We start from the raw sequence: 17,466 nt of genomic DNA on the forward strand, positions 1-17,466 counted from the left end.
AGAATGCCAACACAATTCAATGGTAAGAGAGTAGTCTTGAACCAATAATGCTGACACATCTGGATAACATATAGGAAAAAAAAAATGAGGTTTCTCATCCCAAACACAAAAATTAACTCAAAGTAAATCACAGACCTAAAACTGTAAAACTTGTATAAGAAAATATAGGGTAAACCTTCATGGTGTTGGATTAGGCAATAGTTTCTTTTTTTTTTTTTTTTTTTTTTTTTTTAAATTTTTTTTTAACATTTATTTATTTTTGAGACAGAGAGAGACAGAGCATGAACAGGGGAGGGGCAGAGAGAGAGGGAGACACAGAATCTGAAACAGGCTCCAGGCTCTGAGCTGTCAGCACAGATCCCGATGCGAGGCTCGAACTCACGGACTGTGAGATCATGACCTGAGCCGAAGTCGGACGCTTAACCGACCAAGCCACCCAGGTGCCCCTAGGCAATAGTTTCTGATATATAACAAAAATAACACAAGAAGAAATATAATTTGGGCTTCACCAAATTTTTTTGTAAGTTTTTTTTGTTTAAATATATATCATCAATATGTATTAATTATATATAATATATAAATAAAATTAATGTCCAATTAATTTTCTTTTTTTTAAATTATTTTTTTAACGTTTATTTATTTTTGAGAGACAGAGCATGAACGGGGGAGGGGCAGAGAGAGAGGGAGACACCGAGTCTGAAGCAGGCTTCAGGCTCTGAGCTGTTAGCACAGAGCCCAATGCAGGCTCAAACTCACCAACCATGAGATCATGACCTGAGCCAAAGTCGGACACTTAACCGGCTGAGCCACCCAGGCACGCTTCCAATTAATTTCCACTGGGTAGATACCCAGTAGTGGAATTATTGGATCATAAGGCATTTTTAACATTTTGAGGAATCTCCTTACTATTTTCCATGGTGGCTGCACCAAATTTACATTCTCACCAATAAAGCACAAGTGTTCCTTTTTTCTCCACATCCTCTTCAATTAATTAATTAATTAATTAATTAATTTATTTATTTATTTAAATGTTTATTTTTGAGAGAGAGAGAGCATGAGCAGAGGAGGGGCAAAGAGAAAGGGAGACTCAGAATCCCAAACAGGCTCCAGTCAGTCAGCACAGAGCCTGACGCAGGGCTTCAACCCATGAACTGTGAGATCGTAACCTGAGCCGACGTCTGACACTTAACTGACTTAGCCAGCCAGTCACCCCTTCAATATTTATTTCGTCTTTGATTCTAGCTATTCTGATAGGTGCAAAGTATTATCTTGTTGTGGTTTTGATTTGCATTTTCCTGGTAATTAGTGATGGTAAGCATCTTTTCATGTGTCTATTGGCCATCTGGATGTATTCTATGGAAAAATGTCTATTCAGGTTCTCCACCCATTGTAAACTGAATTATTTGGGTTTTTTGGTGCTGAATTGTATAAGTTCTTTCTACATTTTGTTTATTACCAATTTATAGTATTACATTTCTATACTTATTGTGGCATTATTTAAAATAGCCAAGGTTTAAAAGTTACCCAAGTGTCCACTGATAGATGAACGGATAAAGATGTGTGTGTAGACACACACACCCACACCCACACCCACCCCCCCACACAGAATGGAATATTACTAAGCCATAAAAAAGAATGAGATCTTGCCATTAGCAACAACATGGATGGCCCTAGAATTTATTATGTTAAGTGAAATAAAACAGAAAAAAAAATACCATAAGATTTCACTAATATGTGGAATCTAAAAAGCAAAACAAAGAAACAAAAGCAAGACTCTCAAATACAGAGAACAAATGGGTGGTTGATATAAGGAAGGTGAGTGAGAGGGTGGGTGAAATAGGTGGAGGGTATTAAGAAGTACAACTTCAGGTTATAAAATAAGTCATGAGATGAGAAGTATAGCAGATGGAAATATAATCTAGAATATTGAAATAATATTATAGGGTGACAGGTGATAACTACACTTATGGTAAGCACTAAATAATGCATAGAATTGCTGAAGCATTACCTTATACATCCGAAACAAATAATAATACTGTGTGTTCATTACACTTCAATACAAAAGATATCAAAGTATAAAAAAAAAGCAACACACAGAAAGGGAGGAAATGTATGCATATCATATTTGATGAAAGACTTTTATCTATAATATACAAAGAACTCTAACCACTTAACAAAAGACAACCCAATTTTAGTGGGCAAAGAATTTGAATAGGCATTTCTCTAATAAAGACATACAATGTCCAGAAAGCACACAAAAGATGCTCAATGTCATTAGGGAAATGCAAATCAAAACCATAATGAAATACCATTTCACACACACTAGGAAGGCTATTATAATACAATCAGAAAACAAGTGCTTTGGAGTCTATGGTAAACTTGAAATCCTCATGCATTGCTGGTGGGGATATAAAATAGTTCAGCCACTATGTAAAACAATTTGGCATGCCTTAAAAAGTTAAACACAGTTAGTATATGACCCAAGAATTCCATTCCTAGGTACATACATAAGAGAATGGAAAACATATTCACACAAAACTTGTACATGTACACCAGCATTATATGTAATAGCCAACAAGTGAAAACAACCCTAATGTCCATCAACTGATGAATAAACAAAATGTGGTAACCAAATATTCTATATTATGAAGGAATGGTGCACTAATATCTGGTATGAAATACTCAAACCTCAAAAATATTATGCCAAGTCAAAGAATCCAGACATAAAAACTGCTATATTCTATTATTCCATATACGTGTCATGTCAGGAATAGACGAAGTGATAGATTAGTAGCTCCACGGGGTGGGTGGAAGAAAGAACACGAGTAGTCACTAATGTGTACGGGTTGCTTTTTTGAGTAGTCACTAATGTGTACAGGTAGTCACTAATGTGTACGGGTTGCATGGGATAGTCCGGAAATAGATGGTGACGATGGATGCATAACTGAGTACTTTTCATTTGTTTTCATTGAGATATTGGCTTACATTTTATTAGTTTCAGGTGTACAACATACTGACTTGTCATCTGTATACATTGCAAAATGATCACAATAATTCTAATTACCATCTGTCACCATACAAAGTTAATATAATATTATTATTTATACTCCCCATGCTATACATTACATTCCCATGACCTGTTTATTTTTATACCTAGAAGTTTGTGTTTCTTGACACCCTTCACTCATTTCACACTTTCTTCTGTCAACCACCAGTTTGTTCTCTTTTCTACGAGGCTAGGTCTTATTTCATTTGTGTCTGATGTTTTTAAGATTCCACATATAAGTGAAATCATGCAGGATTTGTCTTTTTCCAACTTATTTCACTTAACATAAAATCCTCAAGGTCCACTTGTGTTGTTGCAAATGGCAAGATTTCATCCTTTTTTATGGCTGAGCAACACTTATTTCAGAGTGAGCAAGTGAGTGACAGAAAGAGAGATCACATGTCCTTTATCCATTCACACTTAGGTTGTTTCTATACTTCCATCTTGTGGCTAATGTGAATAATGTTGTAATGAGCATAGGGGTACTATATCGTTTTGAATCTGTTTTCATTTTCTTTGGATAGATACCCAGTAGGGGAATTGCTGAATCATATGGCAATTCTTTTTAAAAAAATTTTTAAAACATCCTCTGCACTATTGCCCATGTGACTGCACCAATTTATTTAATTTATTTTTTTACTTTATATCCAAGTTAGTTAGCATATAGTGCAACAATGATTTAAGGAGTAGATTTCTTAATGCCCTTTACCCATTTAGCCCATCTCCCAACCCAAACCCCTTCAGTAACCCTCTGTTTGTTCTCCATCTTTAAGAGTCTCTTATGTTTTGTCCCCCTCCCTGTTTTTATATGATTTTTGATTCCCTTCCTTTATGTTCATCTGTTTTGTATCTTAAAATCCTCATATGTGTGAAGTCATATATTTGTCATTCTCTGACTAATTTCACTTAGCATAATACCTTCTAGTTTCATCCACGTAGTTGCAAATGGCAAGATTTCTTTCTTTTTGATTGCCAAGTAATACTCCATTGTGTGTGTGTGTGTGTATGTATATATATGTACATATATATGTATATATACATACACACACACACACATATATACCACATCTTTATTCATCCATCGATGGACATTCGGGCTCTTTCCATGCTTTGGCTATTGTTGATAGTGCTACTATAAACATAGGGGTGCATGTGCCCCTTTGAATCAGCATTTTTGTGTCCTTTGGATAAATACCTAGTAGTGCAATTTCTGGGTCATAGGGTAGTTCTATTTTTAGTTTTTTGAGGAATCTCCATACTGTTTTCCAGAGTGGCTGCACCAGCTTGCTTTCCCACCAGCAGTGCAAAAGAGATCCTTTCTCTGCGTCCTCACCAACATCTGTTGTTGCCTGAGTTGCCAATGTTAGCCACTATGACAGGTGTGAGGTGGTATCTCATTGTGGTTTTGATTTGTATTTCTCTGATAATAAGTGATGTTGAGCATTTTTTCATGTGTCGGTGGGCCATCTGGAGGTCTTCTTTGGAGAAGGGTCTATTTAGGTCTTTTGCCCATTTCTCCACAAGATTATTTGTTTTTTGGGTGTAGAGTTTGGTAAGTTCTTTACAGATATTGGATACTAACCCTTTATCTCATATGTCGTTTGCCAATATCTTTTCCCATTCTGTCGGTTGCCTTTTAGTTTTGCCGATTGTTGTCTTTGCCGGTGAATGCACCAGTTTATACTCGCACCAACAGTGTACAAGGGTTCCCTTTTCTCCACATCCTCACCAAAACTTGTTATTTCTTGTCTTTTTTATAATAGCCATTCTGCTAATTGTAAGGTAAAATCTCATTGTGGTTTTGATTTGCATTTCCTTGATGATTAGTGATGTTGAAGATCTCTTTATGTACCTATTGGCCATCTGTATGTCTTTTTTGGAAAAATTTTTATTCAGATCCTCTGCCCACTCTTTAATTGGATTGTTTTTTAATTGGTAATGAGTCGTATACATTCTTCACAGATTTTTGATATTAGCCCCTTATCAGATAAATGATTTGAAAATATTTTCTCCCTTTCAGTATGTTGCTTTTTGTTTTGCTGATGACTTATTTTGCTGTGCAGAAGCTCTATACTTTAGTGTAATCCCATTTATTTATTTTTGCTTTTGATTCCCCTTGCCTGTGCAGTCAGATCCAAGAAAACATCGTTAGGACTGATGTCAAGGAACTTACTGCTTATGTCTGCTTCTAGGAGTTTTATGGTTTCAGGTCTTGCGTTCAAGTATTTAATTCATTTTGAGTTAGTATTTGTATATGGTCTAAGATAGCAGACCAGTTTCCTTCTTTTGCATGTAGCTGTCCCAGTTTTTCCCCCCCAAAAATTTTTGAAGACACTGTCCTCTTACCAGTGTATATGAAATTTTTTTGAAGAGACTGTCCTCTTACCAGTGTATTTGTCAAAAATTTACCATATACACATAGGTTTATTTCTGGGCTATCTATTCTGTTCTATTGATCTACAGGTCTTTTTTGTGCCATACCATACTTTTTTGATTGCTATAGCTTTGTAATACAGTTTGAAATATGGGAGCATAATACCTCTAGCTTTGTTCAAGAGTGTTTTGGCTTTTTGCAGTCTTTTGTGATTCCATATACATTTTAGAATTATTTTAATTGTGTGAAATACTCTGGTAGAAATTGCATTGAATCTGTAGGTTGCTTTCACTAGTTTGGACTTTTTAACAATACTAATTCTTTCAGTCCAAGAGCACAGAGTATCTTTACATTTTCTGATGTTGTCTTCAATTTTTTCATCAGTGTTTATAAATTTTGATGTACAGATCTTTCATTTTCTTGGGTAAATTTATTTTTAGATATTTTATTCTTCTTATGCCATAAATAGGTTTATTTTCTTAATTTCTTTTTCTGATGGTTTTTTTATTAAACAAACAACAGATTTTTGCATATTAATTTTGTATCCTAATTTATTAGTTTTAACAGTTTTTGGGTTTTTTTTTCTGGAGTCTTAAGCATTTTCTATATATAGTATTACGTCACCCACAAATAGTTTTACTTCTTTCTTTCTACTTTGGATAGTTTCATTTCTTTCTCTTGCCTAATTTGTATGGTTAGGACTACCAATACTGTGTTAATTAACAGTGGGGAGAGTGGGCATCCTTGTCTTGTTTTTTTGAGAAAAAAATTCAGTTTTTCATCACTGAGTATGGTATTAGCTGTGGGCTTAATATATATCATTTATTATGATGAAGTAAATTCTTTGTATACCCACTTTGTTGAGAGTTTTTATCTTAAGTGGTGAATTTTATCAAATTCTTTTTCTGCATCTGTTGAAGCAATCATATTTTTATCTTTCACTTGGTTAATGTGGTGTATCATGATATTGATTTGTGGATGTTAAACCATCCTTGCGTCCTTGGCATAAAACCTACTTGACCATTGGATATGATAATTTTAATATCTTGTTGAATTCAGTTTTCTGATATGTTGTTGCAGATTTTTACACCCGTGTTCATCAGAGATACTGACATATAATTTTTCTCTCTTTTTTTTGTGGCATCTTTTTCTGGTTTTGCTATTAGAGCAATGCTGGCCTTGTAAAATGAGTTTGGAAATGCTCCCTCACTTTTAATTTTTTGGGGGAGAGTTTGAAAAGGACTGGTCTAAATCTTGTTTGAATATTTGGTCAAATTCATCAGTGAAACCATCTGGTACTGAATATTTGTTTATTGAGAGGCTTTTGATTATTGATTCAATCTCCTTACTAGTAATTGGTCTAATCTGATTTTCTATTTCTTCATGATTCAGTCTTAGTAGTTTAGTCTTAGTATGTTTCTAGGAATTGATCCATTTCTTCCTGATTGTCAAATTTGTTGGTCTATAACTGTTCATAGTAATCTTTTATGATCCTTTATATTTCTGTGTATCATTTGTAACTTCTCTTTCATTTCTGATTTTATTTGAGGCTTCTCCTTTTTCCTTGGGCAATCTAGCTAAGGATTTGTCTATTCTGTTTTTTTTAAAGAACCAGCTTTTACTTTATTGATCTTTACTAGTATCTATTCTCTATTTCATTTATTTCCATTCAGATCTTTATTATTTCCTAGCTTCTACTAACGTTAGGCTTTATTTATCCTTCTTTTTCTGGTTCCTTTAGGAGTAAAGTTAAATTGTTTGAGATTTCTCTTCTTGTTGTTATTGGGTTTTTTTTTTTGGTTTTTTGTGGGTTTTTTTTTTTTTTTTTTTTTTTTTTGAGATAGGCCTGTAGTACTATGAACTTTCTTCTTGGAACCACTGTTGCTGCATCCTATAGATTTTGCTATGTCACATTTCTGTTTTCATTTGTCTCTAGGCATTTATTTCTCCTATGATTCAGGAGTTGTTCAGTAACATGTTGCTTAATCTCCACATATTAGTAGTTTTCCCAGTTTTCTTCTTGTAATTGATATTTAGTTTTATACCATTGTGGTCAGAAAAGATGCTTGATATGATTTCAATCTTCTTGAATTTATTAAGACTTGTTCTGTGGCCTGCCATGTGATCTATCCTGGAGAATGTTCCATTTGCACTTATGGAAAATCTGTATCATGCTGCTTTTTATATATTAAACCCATATGGTCTAATGTGTTAAGGTCTATGTTTCCTTGTAGATATTCTACCTGAATGATCTATCCATTGATGTAAGTGTTGCATTAAAGTCTCCTATTATTATTGTATTTCTGTCAGTTTCTCCCTTCATGTCTGTTAATATTTGCTTTATAGATTTTGGTATTCCTATGTTGGGTGCATATATATTTATAAATGTTTTATTTTCTTGCTATATTGAGGTCTTTATCATTAGGTAGCACCCCCTTTGTCTATTATTAGATTATTTGTGTTAAAGTCTATTTTGTCTGATATGAGTATAAGCATACTAGCTTTCTTTTCAGATCCTTTTGAATGGAAGATCTTTTTTTATCCCTTCACTTTCAGTCTGTGTCTTTACTTCTAAAGTGGGTCTCATATAAGCACTGTATATGTGGTTGTTTTAATCCATTTTAGTTACCCTAAATCTTTTTTTTTTTTAATTTTTAAATGTTTATTTAGTTTTGAGAGAGAGTGTGAGTGGGGGAGGGACAGATAGAGAGGGAGACACAGAATCCCAAGAAGGTTCCAGGCTCCAAGCTGTCAGCACAGAGCCCAACATGGGACTCAAATTTACAAACTGAGAGATCATGACCTGAGTCGAAGTCAGATGCTTAACTGACTGAGCCACCCAGGTGCTCCTATATAAGTCTATTTTAACAACTTAAATTATAACAACTTAAGTTGTTATTGATAACAACTTAAATTTGAATGCATTTCAAAACTACATTTTTACTCCCACTGTTTCATGTTTTTGAGGTCACATTTTATATCTTTTCATTTTATGTAATTATTATAGTTTTAGTTAATTTAACCTAGTTTTGTCTTTTAACTTATACAGTAGTTTAATAAGTCATTAATCCACTACCTTTACTATATATTTATCTTTTCCAGTGAGATTTTTACTTTCATGTTTTCTTAAACAAGTTTCTTTAGAAGCTTAAAGAAGTCCCTTTAACATTTCTTATAAGGCCAAGTTAGTATAGATGAAGTCTAGCTTTTGCTTGTATGGAAAACTCTTGATCTCTCCTTCGATTTTGAATGATAATTTTGTTGGGTAGAGTATTCTTCATTGTAAGCTTTTTCCTATTAGGGCTTTGAATATGTCATGCCACTCCCTTCTGGCCTGCAAATTTTCTGCTGAGAAATCTGCTAATTGCTTATGAGGTTTTTCTTGCATTTAACAATTTGTTTTGTTTTTGCTGCTTTTAAGAATTTTTCTTTAACTTTTGACATTATTATGTCTCTTGTTATGGATCTCTTGGGATTCATCTTATTTGAAAGTCTCTGGGCTTTCTGGACCTGGATTCCTGTTGCTTTCCCTAAGTTGGGGAAGTTTTCAGCCATTGCTTCTTCAAATATATTTTCTACCCCTTTCTTCTTGCTCTTCTTCCACGATCTTTCTAATGCAAAAGTTATGCTGCTTGACATTGTCCATAGATACTTTAAATTTCCTTCACTAATTTTGTTCTTTTGTTTTTGATGCTTTGTCTGGGTGAGTTAAATTGCTTTGTCTTCTATGTCACTGATCCATGTTTTTCTGTTTCATTCAGTCTGTTATTGAACGCTTCTAGTATATTTGTCATGTCAATTATTATAATATTCAGCTCTGTGGTTTCTATCTGGTACTTTTTTTTAAAAGATTATTTACTTATTTAGAGAGAGACCAAGACAGCATGAGTCAGGGAGGGGCAGAAAAAGAGGGAGAGAATTCCAAGCCTGATGTGGGGTTTAAACCCACAAAACTGTGAGATCATGACCTGAGCCAAAACCAAGAATTGGATGCTTGACTGACTGAGCCACCCAGGCACCTCTGTTTGGTACTTTTTAATGTTTTCTATCTTGCTGAATTTCTCACTGTGTCCATCCATTCTTTTCCTGAGTTCAGTAAGCGTTTTTATGACCATTACTTTCAATTATTTACCAGGTAAATTATAATTTTTGTACCATTAATGTCTTTTATTTTTCTTTTATTTGGAAAATTTCTGTTTCTTCATTTTTCATGACTCTCTGTGTTTGTTTCTATCCATTAGGTAAAGCAGCTACCTCTCTCAGTCTTGGAGAAATGGTTTTGTGTAGGTAATTCACCTTCCCATTTAACCTTGCCCTAGCTCTTGGTTGTCTCTCAAACTTTTGTAATCGCCTAAATCACCTGTTTTGTTCTTGATGTGCACCTGTTGTTGAGGGTGTGCCAAAAACTATCAGTGTTCCAAGGGGAGGAATCTCACTTAGTGCCCAGTCTCAGGCTGATTGGAAGTCAGACCCTCAAGTGGCAGCTTTTAAAGCATGTAAATGTATATAGTCCTGGGGAACTGTAGAATACAGTCCTATGGAACACAATACCAAGAGTTCTGGAGGTATTCTGTGTTCAATAGTTGCAAATATCAGTACTCCACACAAGTGTATAAGTCCCTTTCTGGGAGGTCTCATCAAGTTCTAATAAAGCCAAGTGAATGTGCAAGGATGGTGTCTCCCTGATTACATTCCCGGGCAATGCCACCTTAGTCTCTAGATGTATGGGCCTGTGAAGATTATCCTTTAGACTGAAGCTCCAGGGTTAGTTAACAGACCATTTTCACAGGATGATTGGCTTTGTGTTTCAGTCTGCTTTCTGTGCAGTGCCTTGGCCTGCCAACAACCGTCTTTCCATTTGTTACTTTCTCATGGAGGAAAACCAGTTTCTTTAGCCATCAGGGCCAGGTGATCAAAGGATACCCCCCATGTTGACTATATATGCCTGCTGCTTTAGCTAGCAATGGAGTACACTCATGGGACTTCAGAAAGGCAGCAAGAGAATGTCCTGACTGCACGGACTGTGGGCTTCAGAAATGAAGTGGGAGAGTGCTTTGTCCATGCACACATGTCAGCTTCAGGCTGGGAACGAGAAAATGGCACAACTGCTCATGCTCACCATCCCCAGTCAGGGAGTTGGGGGGATGCTATTCCTGCCACTCTCTCCAGCTTCAGCAAGGCAGCTGAGAGAGCTGCCACCACCTGTCCTACCTGTCCTAGCAAGGTAACAGAAGGGTGTTGCATGAGCTTGTGCAGCCATGCTAGCTGAGCAGGTGAAGAGTACAAAACTGGCATTTATCAGTACCTCCATCTCCAAGGAGTTTCAACAGTCCTCTGGCCCTCCGGCAATGCTTTTAGATTAGCAAATGAATCTCCTTCAAGTACCATGCAGGTGCTTTTCAAACTGCTGGTTTTTCACTGGACCTTGGGTGAGTGAGACCACATGCAAGCACTTTGAAAAGAGAATTCCAGTTTCCTATAGTGCTTAGGGTTCCACTGACATTAACCCCATTTGTTTTCTAAGGCAGACATTTGAGGGGCTTGTCTGTCCAGTGCAGATCCCAGGGGCTGTGGTAGCTAATGTGGCACACTGACTTCCCACTTCCCTGGGAAAAGCACTGTACTGTTGAGATCCCTCCCTATTATGTGATATGGTCTTTTTGTCCTTTGTTTTGGTGAAGTAGTTCATCTAGTTTTCAGATTTTTTTCTGAGGGAAATGATCCATATGTAGCTGTGTGTCTGCGGGGAGGAGGTAAGTTCAGGATCTTCCTACATTGCCATCTTGTACAAGTCCCTTTTAAGTATCTTAAAGACCACTAAGCAGTGCACTTTAAAAAATGAGCTTATGGTATATGAATTATATTTCCATTAAGCTGTTATTTAAGAATAAGAAGAATTTCTCAAGAACATACAACTAGTAGTGAAGATTAATCTTGGATTTCAATTAAGTTTATATGATTCTAAGTTCTGTGATTATTATGCCATAGTACCTCCTAGGTTTTTGAACTCTGTCTAGGAGACTTGAGTAGGATAAAGTATTTAATATGGCCATACTATATTTTATTTTCAGCCTCCATGCACTTCTAAAGAAAGTGGTGCTTTATGGAGGACAGGAACCTCAGCGAACTGTAAAAGATGCTCAGAAATTCTGGGTCATGACTCCCTGAAACACAAAGTAGAATAGAGAAGATAGGGCTCACTCAAGGGTATACTTTCCAAGTGAAGAAACCTTGGAAAGGAGACCATAATCAGGCTTGGTTGTGTAAATCAGAGTTCAGAAAAATGAAGAAAGAGCAGTAAGATGCTCTATTAAAGCACTGAAGATCAAGTCATGACTTTACACTATCTCTTGACAAGGAGAAAACACACACACACACACACACACACACACACACACACAACACAAGAAAAACACAAAAAAACGTTTCTTTAGGCTGAAAGCCAGGTGACTGGGGACAAAGTATCTGGGCGTTTCTTGGTTGCTCTCTTAAATTGGAGCTGTTTCATTGAAAAGGCAAGAACATTACCCACTCCTGATTTTTTTTTTAAGAGGTAGGTGAGAAGTTTGACAGCTCAGGGTGAAAAGAATAAGAGGTACAGGGAACTAGTAATTACTGCTATTCAGAGACAAAGGCAGGCGCATGTGTGCACAGCACAATTGTGTATTCACAATTCTCTGGATTCAGTTCATTATTTAAATTCTTCCTTCCTGCCAACAGAGGCAACTTTCTCTTAAGACTTGGCAAACCCAAGTTACAAATCAGAAAATACATCAAAGTTCACTGTGGGATGGAAATTTACCCACTACATAGAAGATCTAGTTTTCAAAGTAAAAAAAAAAAAGACTTATTTTGACAAAAGTAGTATTCATGTTATCTTAAGTATATAATTTGGGATTTTTTTTTTGTCCTCCTTCAAACATGTATTCCTCTTCTGTCTGCCCATGTTCTCCCTTATAGTCAATTGATGTGTCTATAAATGTTTTAAACTACAAATGTAATGCAGTTTTAGATGCATGGTCATGAATCAGAGAAAAAGACAAGGAAAGGTCAAAGAAAAGCATGGGCAAATGTCATTAAAGTTAACAGAATTTTCTCATAGAAGACTAATTCACTTTGAGGTTTTTCAGAATAGATATAATTATACCACATCTAGTAATAGTAGTTATACGCAAGTGAAAGGAGCCATACTAGGAGACAAGGTGAAATTTCCCCCAAACTGTAGCATGGAGCTAGAATTTTATTTTTGCCATTTACTGGCTATATGGTCTTAGGAAAGTTGGTTGTTGTTTTTTTTTCTAATGCTGAGGCTCAGTTTTCTCAAATGTAAAGTGAAAATGACAGTATTTTACCATCCTGTAAGAGTTTGTGAAAATTAGAGATAATATATGTAAAAGCCTATGATAAATTGGAGATAGAGATTTTCAATATATGAATAAATCGTAGCCATTGACTTTCTAATGCAGTAGCATTCACAATTTTTAAAAAGTTATTGAGTGCTTGTCATAAAAATATTCAAGATACAAAAGATAAATTAGAATAGACTGACTATAATATGGTGAGAGGGAGTATGAAAAGTTAAGAGTACCTTCACCTAGCCCCTGCGTCCTATCCAGTGTGATCCCTAAAGAAATTGAAAACCATACATAATCACATTCAGGATTTTGCAACTGAAAAACCCAGGCATGAGAAAATGAAAGTAAATTCCCCAAGGTTATACATCCCCAGTTAGTTTGTTGGCAAAGCCATCAATAACTCCTACCTCTCAATCCAGCCCCTTTCCCCTACGCTACAAACCATCCTGGATCCATTTGCCATTAATTTGTATAGCTAACAGGGGGGACAAAATAACAGTTTAGAAGAGAAACCAGATTGCTAGAAATAAATATCTAAAATATTGAAGTATATAACAGGACACAGTGAGGGAGGGGACAGAGAAACTTAAAAGATAAAAGAAATTAATCCGCATTGCAATTGACAGAAATTAAAGACAAACAGGGCTATTCAATTGAGCAGAGTACAAGAAGACATATTTCTTATCATTCTTATCTCCAGGAACAGTTCAAAAGTTGCATGATAAAAGTCTAAATTTCATTATACACAAATTTATACCCACAGTGGGTAATTTTTTTTTTTAAAGCATAGTCTTAACATTCTAGAGGGCAAGCTTCAATAATCTGGAAAGTTCACTCTTATCAAACACTATCTGCCTCGATGATGTTAGTTCTTTAGGGAGGCTTTTCTATTTGTGTAGTGTATTTATCAATAACTTTTTATCAAATAATTTCCACTTTTGGAAAGACAAAAGATGTTGCAAAACAAATGTACATAGTTACAAACAGAAAAGCTCTGTTAAAGGACAGATGTGGAGAGAAAAGGCTCTCAGTGCTTCTCATAATTGCTGAGTTTATATGTGTAATATCTCCTCGTATCAGTGCCCTTCATCACCCCTCCATATTTAGCTAAATAATCACCTCCTACACAGCATATTCTCTACTCCCAACCAACAGTGACTTTATCTATTTTACTCATGTAGCATGTAAATGCTTTGTAACATTCCTTGAATTGTCTTGTACTCTACCCAAATTGTAAGTTTAATAGTTCATATGCATGTATCTTACATATGCATTCAAATTAAAATCATTTGAATACAGATTCAAAGTTTGATATTTCATTACATCAACCAGAACATATAACCCTCAGAAACTGTGTTTGGTCAATAAATGAATAAATGTAGGAACAAATAGATAATGAGTAAATTTAGGAACAATGTTCAAAATATTGAGTGAAAACAATCCTAGCCTGGTGAATGATTTCAAATGTTTACATATGAATTAAATTAATTTCACACCTCTCAATCATGAGATATTGGTTTGTTCAATGAGGTCTCTGCATGGTGTAATTGTCAGGGAAAAAAAATGGAACTGAAGATAAACGTTGGGTTTCTGATCAAATAGGCCACTGACTCAGTTTTAAGTAGATCATATCACATCTGGGTTTAAGTTTCTCCATAAGTAAGAAGACTGGATTAGGATCTGTGATGCCCCTTTCTATGTTGACCGTATTGATTTATGACATCATGGAAACTAAAGAGAAATGACCAGACATTTTCTGGTCAGACAGAAAGAGGCCATAGTGTGTTGGTTTTCCTCAGAGGCCATTGGTTCTCAAACATGATGGCTCTTCACAATAACCTTTGGAACGTCTGAGACTACAGATGTACACAACAGAGCTCACAATATTTTTATTCCTTGCATATTCCACATTTTTAAAAGTACCACGGATCTACTAGAAGCTCAGTGAATAAGGACTCTCACCTGTGTTTTTCCTTTTTTCTTTTTTTTTAAGTTTATTTGAGAGAGAGAGAGGGTGAGGGAGGGAGGGAGGGAAGAGCAGAGATAGAGGGAGAGAGAGAATCCCCAGCAGACTCTGTACTATCAGTGTGGAGCCTGATGCAGGGCTCGAACTCACAGAACCATGAGATCATGACTTAAGCTGAAACCAAGAGTCAGATGCTTAACCAGATGAGTCACCCAGGTGCCTCACACAGATGTGTTATTTCTTATACTGAACACAAAGGCCAGCATAGAAAGGCCTGCAATAAATTTCTCTGTAATCCTGTAATAGACGAATGGACACAGTACCTGACAATAAAATACACTAGATGAAAGTATGGAATTTGGTGGAGGAAAAACTTTGTCTAACAAGGAAAAAATTGCCAGGAAAATGCTGAAAGATAAGAGCAATAAGGTAGAATAGTCTTATAAAATATTAAAAACCACCATAAAGACTCAATACTTAAAATTATATTCGTACATGAATAGACAGAAATACCCATTGAAAAGAGCATTAAATCCAGAATTACCCCTCAAACATACAAAAGTTTAGTATATACTGAAGGAGACATTTCTAATGAGTGAGCCCAACATGTACTCTTAACTGATACTAAGGAAAATGAATATATTTTAGAAAAAAAAAGATTAAGTTGGATCATCATTTCACATCATACACCAAGGAAATCTTCAAATGGATTAAAGGTCACAATGCAAGGGGGAAAGGAATCTGTATTAAGTACATGAAGAGAACATGGAGAATACTCCTTTAAAATCAGAGTGGATAAAGCCTTTGTAATAGACATCCAAAATTGAAAACCTATATATAAAATATTTGTAAGTTTTAATATAATTAAAATAACTTTATTTTTTTAATCTTTTTTTTTTTTAACGTTTATTTATTTTTGAGACAGAGAGAGACAGAGCATGAACAGGGGAGGGTCAGAGAGAGAGGGAGACACAGAATCGGAAGCAGGCTCCAGGCTCTGAGCTGTCAGCACAGAGCCCGACACGGGGCTCGAACCCACAGACCGCGAGACCATGACCTGAGCTGAAGGCAGATGCTTAACTGACTGAGCCACCCAGGCGCCCCAAAATAACTTTATTTTTTAAAAAAAATTGAAGTCTTATTTATTTAAGTAATCTCTACACCCCATTGAGGGCTAAAACTCACGACCCTTAGGTCAAGAGTTGCACACTCTTCCAACTGCACCAGCCAGGCACCCCTAAAATAACTTTATAACTCAACATTTAATAACATAAAAATATTTTAAAGGGAAAATATTTCTCACTGATGTCATAGATAAAACATTAATCTTTAATATATATAAAGAACAGTCCTTAATATATAAAGAACAATCAAAACAAGAGAAAAAGAGAAACAACACAATAGAAAAAAATTGGTAAAGGAAATGAACAGAGTGTCCACATGAAATATACAGTGACCCTATATGAAACAGACACTTAACCTCAGTTGTAACAGAAACAAATATTGAAACAATATGAGAGAGTTTTTGGTGCCAGAAAGGGCTGGGGAGTGTGTAATGAATTGGTACTCCTGCCAATTAACAATTATAAACTCTGGACAATATACAACACTGACTATTTGAAGGTGCTAGAATGCAAACAAGAGTAGGCAGAAGCTGAAGGAATTCAACCTTGTTAAGGTTTGCAATTACAGGATTTTTCCCTAAGAGCACTTACCTGTCTGTAAGGTAGGAAGTAGATGAAACTCAATGAGTAAGCCAAAGTTTTTTATACCCAGGTGTCATAGCATGGAGGTCAGTATTTGGAAAGCAATGGGAAATCTGTGTGTGCGGGGGGGGGGGGGGGGGGGGGGAGGAGCGGGGGGATGGGAGGGGCTGCATAAAGGAATGTAGCCTAAATAATGGTGATCTCTGCATAGTAGGGATATGTTGTTTTATTTTTCTTATTTTAGCTCTTTGTTTTCTATTCACATTTATTCCTTTTGTAAAAAAATGAATAAACACTAAAAAAACAAACTTTTTTTTTTTTAAAGACTTGGATTTAAGATTCAGCTCTACTAACTACGGGGTGTACCTGAAAACACTATTTTTTTAATTCATTTTTCTCAGCTGAGAACAATAATCATGAGTCTACATATTATTCTTGTGAAACTTAGTTGATAAACTGTATTTAAACCTCTTAGCACAGTACCTGCCATTGGTGCTAAATGCTAGGGATCATCATCCTCATTCACATCATTATAGTTGTCCTGCTACCTTTGCCCATTGAAAAAAGAAGTGAATCAATCAATAAATAAGATCCACATAATCACAAGAGGAATTGGTCCAGCCTTCAGTTCTCACCTGCAGGGCATCCCTGCTCGGTCCTGGGAATAGCTGCTGAGGATATTCGGACTGAGCTCTGAGCTGGCTATGGTAGGTTGACAAGTGACAGTGAGGGAAGACAGGCTGGTGAGCACTGAAAAGCACAGCCACCTCCACCACCTTCTGCCTCTGTTCCTCCACAGCAAGACAGCACACATCAGGGAGGCAAAGTTGTTAGGAAAACTAAGGAAACCCAAACCAAGTGTTTGTCAAAAGCAGAGGTTTAAAAGGTGTTTTGTAGGACAGAGTGAAATGAGCAAAGGGGAATTCAGCCTAGTGGGTTCTTATTAAAGCCATCTTATAAACTGTCTGTTTCCTCCCAAAATGATTCAGTTGAGTTAATGGGCATGTGCTTAGTTTCTT

This window comes from Panthera pardus, unplaced genomic scaffold, assembly GCF_024362965.1.
Source record: "Panthera pardus isolate Hobbes unplaced genomic scaffold, ASM2436296v1 HiC_scaffold_2, whole genome shotgun sequence".
Lineage (NCBI taxonomy): Eukaryota > Metazoa > Chordata > Mammalia > Carnivora > Felidae > Panthera > Panthera pardus.